Below are 14,964 nucleotides of genomic sequence, written 5' to 3'. Positions count from 1 at the left end.
ATAGATCAGAGATTATGATTGCTAAGTTAGAGAGGCTCTGCTTAGAATTCTCTGTCTGTTGCTGAGAAGATGATGGAAAAGGTTTGCTATTGCCAAACCTGTTTCTTCCACCATTATTATTATTGAAGCCTTGATTAGGCTTCTGTTGATCCTTCCATGAGAGATTAGGATGATTCCTCCATGAAGAATTATAGGTGTTTCCATAGAATTTTCCCATGTAATTCACCTCTGCCATTGCAGGATTCTCAGGGCCATAGGCTTCTTCTTCAGATGAAGCTTCTTTAGTACTGACGGATGCAGCTTGCATTACAGATAGACTCTGAGAAATCATATTGACTTGCTGAGTCAATATTTTGTTCTGAGCCAATATCGCATTCAGAGTGTCAATCTCAAGAACTCCTTTCTTCTGAGTTGTCCCATTATTCACAGAATTTCTTTCAGAAGTGTACATGAACTGGTTATTTACAACCATTTTAATGAGTTCCTGAGCTTCTTTAGGAGTCTTCTTCAGATGAAGAGATCCACCAGCAAAGTTGTCCAATGACATCTTGGACAATTCAGACAGACCATCATAGAATATGCATATGATGCTCCATTCTGAAAGCATGCTAGAAGGACACCTTCTGATTAATTACTTGTATTTTTCTCAAGCTTCATAGAGGGATTCACCTTCCTTCTGTCTGAAGGTTTGGACTTCCACTCTAAGCTTGCTCAACTTTTGAGGTGGAAAGAATTTGGCCAAGAAAGCATTGACCAACTTTTCCCAAGAGTTCAGGCTATCTTTAGGTTGTGAGTCCAACCATGTCCTAGCTCTGTCTCTTACAGCAAAGGGAAAAAGCATAAGTCTGTAGACCTCAGGATTAACCCCATTGGTCTTAACAGTGTCACAGATTTGCAGAAATTCAGCTAAAAACTGATGAGGATCTTCCAATGGAAGTCCATGAAACTTGCAATTCTACTTCATCAGAGAAACTAATTGAGGCTTAAGCTCAAAGTTGTTTACTCCAATTGCAGGAATTGAGATGCTCCTTCCACAGAAGTCAGAAGAGGGCGCAATAAAGTCACCAAGCATCTTCTTTGCATCTCCACCATTGTTGTTGGGTTCGGCCATCTCTTCTTCTTTTTCGAAAAATTATGTTAGGTACTCTCCAGAGTGTTGTGCCTTAGCTTCTCTTAGCTTCCTCTTTAGAGTCCTTTCAGGTTCCGGATCAGCTTCAACAAGAATGTTCTTATCCTTGCTCCTACTCATATGAAAAAGAAGAGAACAGAAAAGAATAGAAATACTCTATGTCACAGTATAGAGATTCCTTTATGTGAGTAGAAGAATAGAAGAGTAGAATGAAGAAGAGAGAAGATGAAGAATTCGAGCATAGAGAGGGAGAGAGGGTTCGAATTATAAGAAGAAGAGAAGTGTTAGTAAATAAATAAATAAATAGAAAGAGATGAGAAAGAGGGAGAGAATTCGAATTTTAAATTAAAATAAAAGGAAAATATTTTTATTTTTATTTTAATTATTAGTTAGTATTCAAAATTTAAGAAAAGAGATAACATAAAATTTGAGAACTAAATAAATTAATTAATTAAAAATATTTTTGAAAAAGTGGTTAGTGATTTTTGAAAATTGGAGAGAGAAAAGTAGTTAGGGTGGTTTTGAAAAAGATATGATTGAAATAGAAAACTTTTAAAATCAAACAAAGAAAAAGTCAAGTAGTTAATTGAAAAAATTTGAAAATCAATTTTGAAAAGATAAGAAGTTAGGAAGGATTTTGAAATTAATTTTGAAAAAGATATGATTGAAAATTCATTTTGAAAAAGATTTGAATTGGAAATTAAAAAGATTTGATTTTTGAAATTAAAGTTGATTACTTGGCTAATAAGAAACTAAAAGATATGATTTTAGAATTTAAAGTTTGATCCTTTCTTAATAGGCAAGTAATAACTTAAAATTTTTGAATCAAAATATTAATTGCTAGCATTAATTTCGAAAATTATGAAATAAAAATAAGAAAAAAATTTTGAAAATCAAAATTTAAAATTTTCAAAAAATTAAGAAGGAAATTGAAAAAGATTTGATTTTTGAAAAAGATTTGAAAAAATAAAATTTTTAAATTGAAATTTTGACTTGACTAACAAGAAACAACTAAATTTTAAAACTTTTTGACTTAATCAATTCAAAATTTTCGAAATTTATGAGTGAAATAAGGGAAAGATATTTTTTTTTGAATTTTTAATGAGGAGAGAGAAAAACAACTAAATGATGCAAAACATAAAAATTTAAGATCAAAACTAATAATGCATGCAAGAACACTTTGAATATCAAGATGAACACCAAGAACACTTTGAAGATCATGATGAACATCAATAACACATTTTTGAAAATTTTTAAGAAAAGAAAGACATGAAAGACACCAAACTTAAAAATTTGTAAACTTTAGACTCTAATAATTCTAAAATGCATATGAAAAATAAGAAAAGACACAAAATAAGAAAAATTTAAAGATCAAACAAAGAAATTTATCAAGAACAACTTGAAGATCATGAAGAACACATGCGTGGATTTTCGAAAATTTTTGAGAAAAATTAAAACATGCAATTGACACCAAACTTAAAATTTGACACTAAACTCAAACAAGAAACACAAAATATTTTCGGTTTTATGATTTTATTAATTTTTTTTGGATTTTTCAAAAATTATTTTGAAAAAGAAAATAAAGAAATTCAAAATTTTTAATACGAATTCCAGGAATCATGCAATGTTAGTCTAAAGCTTCAGTCTAAAAAGATTAGACATGGCTAGCCAAGCTTCAACAGGACATTACATACAACAGCCAAATTGATGGAAATCAACTAGCTCTTGTGATGATAAAAGCATCATCTGAAACTCTAGAATTCATTCTTAAAAATTCTGAAGAATTTTTTTTTTGGAAAACTAAACATATTTTATTTTGTTCTTCAGAAATTTTTTTTTGAATTATTTTTCTTAAATTAAAATTAAAATTAAAATGCTTAAACATAAAATAAAATTACCTAATCTGAGCAACAAGATGAACCGTCATTTGTCCAAACTCGAACAATCCCCAACAACAGTGCCAAAAATTTGGTGCACGAAATTGTGATCTCTGAAATGGCGCCAAAAACTTGGTATGCACGATCGTAATCTCAACTCTTTTCACAACTCCGCACAACTAACCAGCAAGTGCACTGGGTCGCCCAAGTAATACCTTACGTGAGTAAGGGTCGATCCCACGGAGATTGTCGGCTTGAAGCAAGCTATGGTCATCCTTGTAACTCTCAGTCAGGTGGATTCAAATGGTTATAAGGTTTTGATAATTAAAATATAAATAGAATATAAAATAAGATAGAGATACTTATATAATTCATTGGTAGGAATTTCAGATAAGTGTCTGGAGATGCTTTGTTGCTTCTGAACTTCTGCTTTCCTATTGCCTTCTTCCAACCATGCGTTACCTCCTTCCATGGCAAGCTGTATGATCCTCTCGGATGAAAACAAATCCATTTGCGCTGTCACCGCACGGCTAATCATCTGTCGGTTCCCGCTAGCGTCGGAATAGGACCATTGTCTTTTTGCACACTGTCACCTGTGCCCCACATTCACAGGTTTAAAGCTCTCACAGTCATCCCTTACCAGATCCTACTCGGAATACCACAGACAAGGTTTAGACTTTCCAGATCCCGGATCCTACTCGGAATACCACAGACAAGGTTTAGACTTTCCGGATCCCAAGAATGGCTGCCAATAATTCTAGCCTATACCACGAAGGTTCTAATATTAGATTAGAAACCCAAGAGAATATACTCCAGCTGTCGTCCAATGACTACGTTGAACATCATGTAGATCGCTTTGTGGTTGTCAGGCACGCGACCTTGGCTAAGCGAGTAACGAAGATTGGGTGATTGTCATGGGTCACCCCTTCATTCTGACTTAACTGAATTAAGTACGAGAGTATATCTTAGAGAAGAAGTAGGCGTGAATTGAATAGAAAAACACTAGTAATTGCATTAATTCATGAAGAACAGCAGAGCTCCACACCTTAATCTATGGGGTGTAGAAACTCCACCGTAGAAAATACATAAGTGAAAAAGGTCTAGGTATGGCCGTGAGGCTAGCCTCCAAACGTGTACAATGGTCTCAGCTTCGAAATATGAAAACTGGATACAAAATAAATCTCTAAAAGTAGTTTATATACTAAACTAGTAACTAGGGTTTACAGAAAATGAGTAACTAAGTGCAGATAGTGCAGAAATCCACTTTTGGGGCCCACTTGGTGTGTGCTTGGGCTGAGCATTGAAGTTTTTTCGTGCTTAGGCTGTTTCTGGAGTTAAACGCCAGCTTTGGTGCCAGTTTGGGCATTTAACTCCAATTCTGGTGCGAGTTTGGGCGTTGTACGCAAAGATGTTTTAGGCTGACTTTGAACGCCAGTTTGGGCCATTAAATCTCGTAAAAAGTATAAACTATTATATATTGATGGAAAGCCCAGGATGTCTAATTTCCAACGCAATTGAGAGCGCGCCAATTGGGCTTCTATAGCTCCAGAAAATTCACTTCGAGTGCAGGGAGGTCAGAATCCAACAGCATCTGCAGTCTTTTTTCAGCCTCTGAATCAGATTTTTGCTCAGGTCCCTCAATTTCAGCCAGAAAATACCTGAAATCATAAAAAAACACACAAACTCATAGTAAAGTCCAGAAATGTGATTTTTGAATAAAAACTAATAAAAATATAATAAAAAGTAATTAAAACATACTAAAAAACTATGTAAAAACAATGCCAAAAAGGGTATAAATTATCCGCTTATCAATGCTATATACAGTACGGGTTCTGTCAGAACATAGAGAGTGATATTTTAAAGAGGGTGAGCAACATTCTCTACCAAAATTCGGTTGTCATATTTGGCGGCCTGATACAGTTTGAAGTTATGCCTATCGTTGACGAAATAAGTATTTAGTGGATATTTCATATTCACCAACAAACTCAGGTGCAACATCCAAGGATTGAATTGTATGTTGAGTTTGAACATATAGCTACGGATGAGGTTCAACATGACCCAAATGTACAAGATGACAGAACTGAAGTGTACAAAAGAATGAACAATGATAGCGACTAGGAGTTCGAAGTTACGTATGAAGCCGGTGACAAGGACGAGGATGGCGATGGTGGAGGTGAGGCAGTCGCAAAAACTTTCGTGGTTCCACCCGCAGTTAATCAACCGTTGGACGTTCCACCTTTTATATATGCATAACCTGGATCTTGACGGCATGCATGCATCGGAGTTCTTCGAATATGCGAACATAGGGATGTGAGCAGTGGGTAGTATATTTCTTTGATTTTGTTTTGACGGATCGATGAGCGACAATTTATTTTTTTATAGGTGTTGCTGATTCTGAGGATGGGGAGTTTAGGATCGGAATGGAATACAGTTCCAGAAAATCAATCATTGCGGTAATTCGGAGTTACACTATCTCTAGAGGAGTCGATTATGTTGTTTATGAATTCGAGCCACAGACGTTCTATACAAAATGCAAGACTTATGGACGTGGGTGCAATTGGCTTACCTGAGCCAGCTTGATACAGAAGAAAGTTTGTTGGGAGATACAATGGGAGGCACACGTGTTCCATGGGAACGATCTTACAGGATCACTCCAAGTTGGACTCAAATACGATTGCTGAAGCTATGAAGCCATTGGTTGAATCTGACCCATTCATAAAGGTAAAATCTATAATTGTGAAAGTCCAGACAAGATTCAACTATACTATTAGTTGCCGAAAGGCTTGGTTGGCAAAGCAGAAGTCGATAGCCAAAGTTTTCGGTGGATGGGAAAAATCTTACCAAGTTTTGCCATTGTGGTTCTCCGCAATGGTTCAGAAGATGCTTGGTTTACAAGTCCAAATAGAAACACGACCCTTGTATAACGGGAGTGAAGAGGTAGACGGTGTTAGGATACTTCATCGGGTATTTTGGAGTTTCAAACCATGCATAAGAGCATTCAAATATTGTAAGCCGCTGGTTTAGGTTAACGGCACTCACCTATACAGAGAATATAAATGTTACCTTTTGGTTGCAGTTGCACAAGATGAGAATTAAAATATTGTGTCGATTGCTTTTACCATCGTAGAGGGTGAGACCGCTGATATGTGGCACTTTTTTCTTAGTAATTTACGAAGGCATGTTGTAATAAGAGACGGTGTGGGTATAATTTTCGATCTTCATGAGTCAATCTGGGCAGCAGTAAATCGTAGCAGATGTGATTGGAAACCTTTGAGAGCATGGTGGATGTTTTTGTATTTGGCACATTAGTAACAACTTCTTAAAGGAATTCAAGGTTCCGTACTTGCAAAAGCTTGTGGTCAACATTGGGTATTCAAGGACGGTGGAGGAGTACATCGTCAACTATAAGAGGTTGCAAGAATGAGACGAGGCATATGCTCGTTGGTGCGACAATATCGAACGTCCCTAGTAGGTATTGGCATCTGACGAGGGACATTGATGATGTCACATGACGACAAACCTTATTGAGTACATTAATTCAGTGTTGAAGGGTGCGCAAAATCTGCATGTCTTAGCGTTCGTCCGAGCAACATATTATCGATTGAACGAGTTATTATGCGGAAGAATACTGAGGCTCACCAGTGCAGGTGTGCTGGATTTACTTCCTCTAAGTTTGCCACTCATCAGATAGAGGCAAATATGCAGCGTGCAGAAACATAGTCGTCCACCGATTTGATAGAAGAAACGAGGTGTTTAAGGTGCGCGAAATGCTTAGTGGAAGAGTGTTAATAGTTGATCTTGCGTGAAAGAGGTATGACTGTGGGCATTTTCAGGTGGAGCGACTTCCATGTCATCATGTTATTGGCAGAGGTATGTTGGTGATATATACAAGATGTCAAAGATTCGCAAGGTCTATAGAATTGAGTTTGTCCCAATGCACGACACGGAGACATGGTCTGATTATCCAGGACCGACGATGGTCGTGAATCTTCCCTTGAGGCAAATTTCAAAAGGTCATCCCAAGTCGACTCGCTATCTGAATGAAATGGATTAACGGAAAACGCGTAGTCCCGGGTAATGCCGTCTTTGCGAAAAATAGGGTCATAGTCGTAGTAGATGCCTGCAACGTGCTGGACCGAGTGGAGTTAGTGGCAGTTGTGGTTTATAGGGTTTATTTTTAGTTGCAAAGGGTCATTGTTCATTGTAATTGTATTCTGAATTTCTAAGTTCATGTATTTTACAATTAATGTATTTGAATTTTGAATATCTAAGTTCATGTATTTTTAAGTTAACATATTTGAATAAACTAAGTTTATCTAAACTGAAGTTTAATACAACTAATACAAAGATTAAATAAACTAAGTTCAACTAAAGCAAAGATTAATACAACTAATACAAACATTAAATAAACTAAGTTCGACTAATCAGCTAATGACTTCTTAAATACTCCATACCCTTGTTCGCTATCTTGTCAACATTTGACGGTGTAAACCTGTTCGGTGGACGGACATCTGTTCGTAGGTTGTACTGATGACCAACTACATGTCCCTCTACCAGACCTGAACCACCTGCCTTTGCTTGTCCCTCTATCGGACCTGACCCATCTGCCTCTGCCTGTCCCTCTACCGAACATGACCCACCTGCTTCTGCCGAAGCATAAGGATCAGGGATATACTCGTCAACAACCTCCTGTGTCGGTGCATTCAAGTCAAGACCGCTCGAAGCCTGTGTTGGCACATTCAGACGACCTCGATCGATCTCAAGATACGAATCAATGCAACCACTCGCTCGACTATCAGGTGTGGGGGTACGATGGCTTCGACGAGACGAATTGTCGACCGATGCCCGGTGTGAGTGCGACGACTGCTGTGATGGCACTGTTGGGATGAGATCCTTCTCAAGAGGATCACCACTAGCAAGGAAACAACGGATCAACGTATTATTCGCAAATGTATCTACCTGTGGTGAAAATGGGAGAAAGTCTGCGAACTCGAATCCAAGATGGCTCTGCTGGGTGTGGTGCGAGCTATAATGCAAGCTGTGATGGCTCGATTGGCCATGATGGGAGCTATAATGCAACTGCTAGCTGTGATTTGAGCTGTGATGATTGTACTGGCCATGATGCAAGCTGTGGTGCTGGCTGTGATAACTGAGATAGTTGTGGGCGATGATAGAGAAATGACTGAAATAATGCATAAAGTTGTGCTGGTTTGTGGGGTGGCTAGTGGGATGGCTGGTGGGGTGGCTGCTGAGGAATGAACTATAACAACCTCAGGTACATCCAGAATAATCCAAGGCACCAACTATGATAATCGGCAGACGGGGTAAAGTCAGCGATTGACTGCAGTTTCCTCTCTCGCAACTGACTATTGCGGCAGTTCCCCCATTACTGTATACATATGTCATTTATCGTGCTCCAATCATGGTACTGTACTTCCTAAAGAGTGTAGTGATGAGAAGACTTTTGTGTGGTTTAGAATTCACAAATGAAAGCTCGTTGCAATATAGTTTCTAAACCAACAATAGTCATTTCATACAAAAATTTGTGTCACTAAAACAAACCCCTAAAATCTATAAACCGAAGTATTTAAACCTCGGGTCGTTCTCCCTAGGAATTGCAACAAAGTGTCTTGTTATTGGTTATGAGTTGTTTTGGGGTTTTGGATGAGAAACATAAAAAGTAAATGGCAATGAAAATAAACTAACAACTAAAAAAGGTCTTGGCAAGGTTTGGTGGTCAAGAATCTCTATTCTAATCACTAACCACAACATGAGAATTGGCAAGGACCAACCCCACTAAGTTAACCCCCAACTAATAGTAGAGGAAAGTCAAGTGAGCTATGTCAATCCAAGTCCATAAGTCCTAGTTCTCCACTAAATCAATTAGTGAGATCTAGAGTTAATGGCTCCCAATCGTCAATCACTTGGACATTAGTAACTCAAAAGTTCCTAAGTTACCTTCCCAAGCCAAGAGCACTAAAATCTATTCTAAAATCCAACCAAGCATTTCATCAAACACTTGGAAGGCACAAAAGAAAAGCATAGTAAAAGTGCAAGGAAAGTAAATCTACACTACTCAATTGCAAGGAATTAACAACAACAAAACAATTCAACAATAAAGGAACAAGAATCATAAATTGCATTAAAGAGAAAATAGAAGAAACAAAAGTACATGAACATAAAAGTAGAGAATTACAAGAATCAAATACAAAATTAGAGAGAGGAAGAGTAGAGGAACAAGAAATTGTAAAGGAAAAGTAAATCAAAGCATGAATTAAACCTAGATGTAAGGAATTCTAATCTAGATCTAAAACCTAATCCTAATCCTAGAGAGAAGTGAGAGCTTCTCTCTCTAAAACTAACTTTCCCTCCAAAAACTAATCTAAAACTAAAATATGAAGTAAGTGTGTTGATTCCTCTTTAATTCTTGGCTTAAATAGTATCAGAAATGAGTTGGAATGGGCCCACAAGGCTTCTAAAATCGCTGGCCACGTATTGCTTTAAGTGGGTCATATGGCAGCAACGACGCGTGTGCATACAGTGCGTGTACGCGTCACTATACGTATAGAAACTATGGCAAATCTTATATCGTTTCGAAGCCCCGGATGTTAGCTTTCCAACGCAACTAGAACCGCATCATTTGGACCTCTGTAGCTTAAGTTATGGTCGTTCAAGTGCAAAGAGGTCGGCTTGACAGCTTTTGCGATTCTTTCATTTCCTCATGAGTTCTCCATTTTTACATGCTTTTCCTTCATTCCCTTGATCCAATATTTGCCTCCTAAATCTGAAATCACTTAACAAACATATCAAGGCATCTAATGGAATCAAAGGTAAATCAAGATTAAACAATTAAGGACCTAAAAAGCATGTTTTCACTCTTAAGCACAATTAAAGGAGAATTTATAAAACCATACTATCTCATTGAATAAATGTGGGTAAAAGGTTATAAAATCCCTTAAATGAGGCATAAGATAAACCCTACAAATGGAGTTTATCATGTAGCAATGTGTGTTAACTGGGATGTCCTATGCAAGCAGAATGGGACTGTGCATATCCGTTATGGCGAAACACTCGGTCCGCAGAATTCCATTCGACACACTCGAATGAAAGCAACAATCTTACCGTGTCACACACATCAAGGTGGGCATGTAATTTGGTTGGGATGATGATACTGATGTATGGCCGTAAGACAAACTGCAAAATATTGCATGTGCTAAGTTAGATTATTGACCCCACAAATTATTCTTGTGAATTATGGTGGATATTGACTTCATCCATGTAGTCTATGTCGTGCCTAATAGACATTGCGCTCCTCGACATCCATGCTCTGGTTCGTGGATGATGACTCCACCTGCAATACATAACATGGTAAGAGCTTAAATTACATATTGCTAGTAAAACATAAATAAAATACAAGTCAAATTCTAATAAATTATGTACTGTTACCTGCATGCAACCAGTATATCAGCCAATGCAAATTGCTGTCTTGGAATGGGCGCTAGAAATGGCATTCGCTCCTACGCCCAAACAAACAACAAATCAATTGGGTCATCCATTTCCTTGCAATCATACCGTGATGCACGACACAGTGACCTATAAAGATGCGTGAGAGTTGCTGATCTCCAACTGTAAGTGCCGATTTGCTCAAAATTTTGGAACAGTGGTAGATACTTTGTGTGGGCATATGCCGTCGACTTATCCGCGAAAAGCGTAGTTTCCAGCAGACAGAAGATGTGACACCTAACGTATCGCTGAACAGTCTCCCAAGTATCTAGAGACTGCGTGTCTCTGATGTGGCAAACCCAAGCTAACTTTATATAACTTTTAGATGAACTACTTACAACGGGCTCGTTGTCAAAAATCACCATGCTGTGGTTGACCAAGAAGTCCTAACCGCTATCGATCCAACCGATCATAACCTTTTCATTGATCGATAAGCCAAATATGTGTAACACATCTTCCAGTGTTACTGTAACCTCACCGAATAGGAATGCGAAAGAATGAGTCTCCGACCTCCACCTTTCCACAAGAGCATATAGCAACGCGGAACGCCCTCTGATCTCTCCAAACTCTCGAGGGATGGTAGAATCCGGTTGTTCCTAAAGCCTGGTCAACCGCCAAAAGCCACATCTCCGGCAGATCAAGTTTGCGGGACAGAAAATTTCTGTTAGCATGATATAGGACAACCGAAATACCAAAAATGATTAACTTTATTTATTTTTATTTTATTTATTCATTTTAACAAATACAAAAAAGAATAAATTAATAACTTGTTGCAACAGAAAATAAAATAAATAATAATTACATAAAATTCGATTTTGTTGTTATTCATATTATATTATACATAGTTTCACCAAATTTTTAATTAGGTCTCTATACTTTTTTTCCTTTCAATTAATCAATTGGGTCCCTACACTGCTTTAATTTTGTAATTAAGTCATTCCTAGTATAAAATATATTAGAGTTAACTGAATATTTCTTCCCAACTTAAAGGTATTTATAATTAAAATCTTAATTAAAGCTTTGACTGCATGTCTTTTGGTAAAAATTAAACAGTAACAAATTACTAAATTAATATTAACCAAATAAATACTAACAGATTAACAAAAAATAATAAACTTACATAATTTGGATGTCCAAAATAATTAATAACATAATCTTTCGTAAACGTATAATTACGTACCATTTTAGACGTACTAATCTCACTTTCAACTAAAACTAACTTAATTACTCACTCTCAATTACACCACAAAACCTACCTCTCTACACATTTATAACTCTGATCCTTGCCTCAACCTCTCCAAAATCGAAGACACTCCAGCAATGAAATGAACTCCAACAAAGCCACTACACTCCTCGAACCTTTGCACCAACCTCCCCAAAAACCCACCAACCTCCCCTTTTAAACCGTTGCACCAATTAAGTTCGAAATGTTAATGAAGGCTCTTTTTATTATATGCATTGTCTCCTGCATGCAGACATCCACGAAGACCAGTCAACATGCACTCTGCGTGCTGCCACGTGGCATTCCCGTGCCTGGAGACACTGATCACGGTACATCGGGAATCAACAAGGAATAGGTATCAGCATGCTGCGTGTTGCTATTTAGTTCCCACGTGGTAAATTTTTGTTGCGAATCTCTGTTAAAGTTGTCTAAAAAATATACGTTGAATCCCTACACAAGTACCACATACTTTGCGTGTTGGACGAAGAAATGACACATGGCAAACTTTTGCTAAAAATTTCTGATAAAACTGTCTTAAATTTTTACAAAAATAACACAAAACGTGCATGTTGTGTCAATATTTATGAGACATTCACATCTCTAAGCATCCCCAAAGATTAATATTTAATAAAAACATCACTTTCTTTTTCATATCTAAAATAACTTCTATCAAAAAACATGATAGCTAAATAAAAAAGTTCTATGGTTCTTACCGCAAAAACAAACATGGTATACACACCGAAGATTGAAGGTATTTTTTTTTTAATAGAAAAAAAATAAAATAAAAATTTTAAGTACGTTAGTGAGACATACATCACCGTCAATCTTGTTGGAATGGATGCATCTATGGCATCATTATAGAATAAAAAATGGGATAAATTATTATTAGTTATATTTGAGCAAAAACTAAAATTAAAATTATTTTACTCATAATAATATACATTAATTTTATATTTATTAAAATATTTAATTATTTTATTAATTTTTATAATTTTATTAAATTTATAATTAAATTATTATAATATTTTTTAATTAAATTTTTATTTTATTTTTAATTTTATAATTAAATTTTTACTTTTGTAAAATTATTAAAACTAACGAAATAATTTTTTACAAATTAAAAATATCCACAATTAAGAATCTAATTAAATTTTTAAATACATATTTTTTAAAAAATATTATATTTTTTTTATATTTTTAACATGAAAAGAAAATAACTATAAAAAAATAACTAATATTACATAAATTATAAATCTCTCTTAAATAACATATGTTAATAAATAAAATATTTAATTTATTTATTTAAAAAAGTGGTCCCAAAATTTGTAATATTATGATACACTATTATTTTAATTAAAAAAATAAAATTTATTAAAAGTTATATTAATATAATAAAATATTTAAAATAATATAATAAATAATTATTTTTTTACTAAAAAAATCCTATAGTTAGTTTCTTTTCGAGGCATATTTTGATGTGACTCAGACCCGACCCGAAACATATACCGGGCCTATTTGTTAGACCCGAACCCGATCCTAAATCCGATGAAACCTATACACTTTCGGGCCACGATTATATCGGGTAAAAACCGGGTGAAAACCGAGCCGTTAACATTATATTACTTTGATACTTTCTTGTAAGTTAGCATGTAAAAATATCCAAATTTCCAAGACTCCAACCATTATTTGACATGGTAAAATTCACTTAGAAAAATATAATAAGAACTATCTCTTCTCTAAAATTAAAGTATAACCATAATCAATACTAATATTGCCTAATAACACCAAATATTTAAATCAATACAAATAACACAAGATTATGCATTAGTCTAAAGTCTTATGCATTTTAAACATAAAACATTAACTTATAATCTTATATATAATGACTAATAACACAAAATATTAAGGTTTACAATACTTAAATTTCACATAATAATAGCTATCATTCATCACTAATAACACAAAATATTAATTGTGTATGATGACCGAGCCACCGGGCCGATTTCGGGTGACCCAAGCTATAGCCCGGACCCGACCCGAAATAATAATCGGGTCTACTTTTGAGACCCATACCCGATCCTAGACCCGATGAAATCACATCAAATTAGCCCCTAAAGTGTTCGGGACCGGGCCGGGTCTTCGGGGCGGGCCGAGCCATGCACACCCCTAGCATATTTTAAAATTTGAGATTTTCTTGTTATAATTTAATATTTTTTTTCGTTTAAAAAAATTGGTCAAATTATAAATTTTACATATTGATCTGATGTAGATTTGTTTAGAACATTTTTTTTAATTTATTTTTTTTATTTAAAAAAAATTGTCTTCAATCTTATTTTTGCGGTAAGTATTAATTGAACCAACCTGCAACCTCCGTCAATCCAATATAACAACAAGTCAACAACACAAAAAAAATATTCAGGCCCAAATTTAATATTATTTTTGTTCATATTTTTTCTACTTTTTTTGCCATATTTTTCTTTTTTTGTTCTAAAATGTGTGACTCACTTTTTCTGTTAAAATAAAATTTTTCTTCTAAATTTAATAGTTGTCATATAAATTTGATAAGCTATATATATATATCTTTTATAATCATTGATCAACAATGAGAGTACAATATATATTTTCATTCATTTGTATTATTATCTACTTTTTTTTTTTGTTCTTGTTAGTAAGCACGTAGAAGGTAGAATTTCCTGCTAAATACACCTATGGCACGCAGCTATATTGTCTTCAATCTTGTTCATTCCTCTGGCTTTTTTGGTGAGAGCAGGCATATTCTCTCTCCCAAGCTCACAGTTTCCTCCTCTACAAACTTTCGCTCGAAAGTTTGACTAATAAAAAAAAGAATTTGAAATCAAAATTACCACGTATTATTCTTATATTCTCTTGTTGCATATACAAACTATATACTTTAAGATACGGTATCCAAAACATTTTAAAAGTATTATTTATTACCCTAGGTCCATACAATTAAATATTTTTGGTAGTTAATATTTATATTGGTACGTATAAATGACATAATTATTTTAGTGCTTATAAATTTTGATGTTTCAAAATAATATCATAAGTAATAAAAGAGCCAAATTCGAATTAATTTAATTTATATAAAAAGATTTAATCTAATTATCATATAAGTCACGAAAAAATCTAACTTTGCTTTTGGGAGAAGAAAAAAAAATCATTCATGAATGAGATAAAACCACGTTTATAAATAACACATAGATATATTACAT

The 14,964-nt window shown here is 35.0% G+C and overlaps 1 non-coding gene across 1 annotated transcript; it reads left to right on the top strand.

Annotated features, from left to right (window-relative positions):
* The first annotated feature begins 605 nt into the window (after nt 1-605).
* Nucleotides 606-709, top strand: LOC112761686 (small nucleolar RNA R71). Its single transcript, XR_003182069.1, has one exon. It is a non-coding gene; the product is annotated as a small nucleolar RNA R71 (small nucleolar RNA).
* The last annotated feature ends 14,255 nt before the right edge of the window (nt 710-14,964 follow it).

Source organism: Arachis hypogaea, chromosome 16 (assembly GCF_003086295.3).
Source record: "Arachis hypogaea cultivar Tifrunner chromosome 16, arahy.Tifrunner.gnm2.J5K5, whole genome shotgun sequence".
Lineage (NCBI taxonomy): Eukaryota > Viridiplantae > Streptophyta > Magnoliopsida > Fabales > Fabaceae > Arachis > Arachis hypogaea.
The sequence above is the reverse complement of the archived record's forward strand: the minus strand, read 5'-3'. Positions and strand labels throughout refer to the sequence as shown.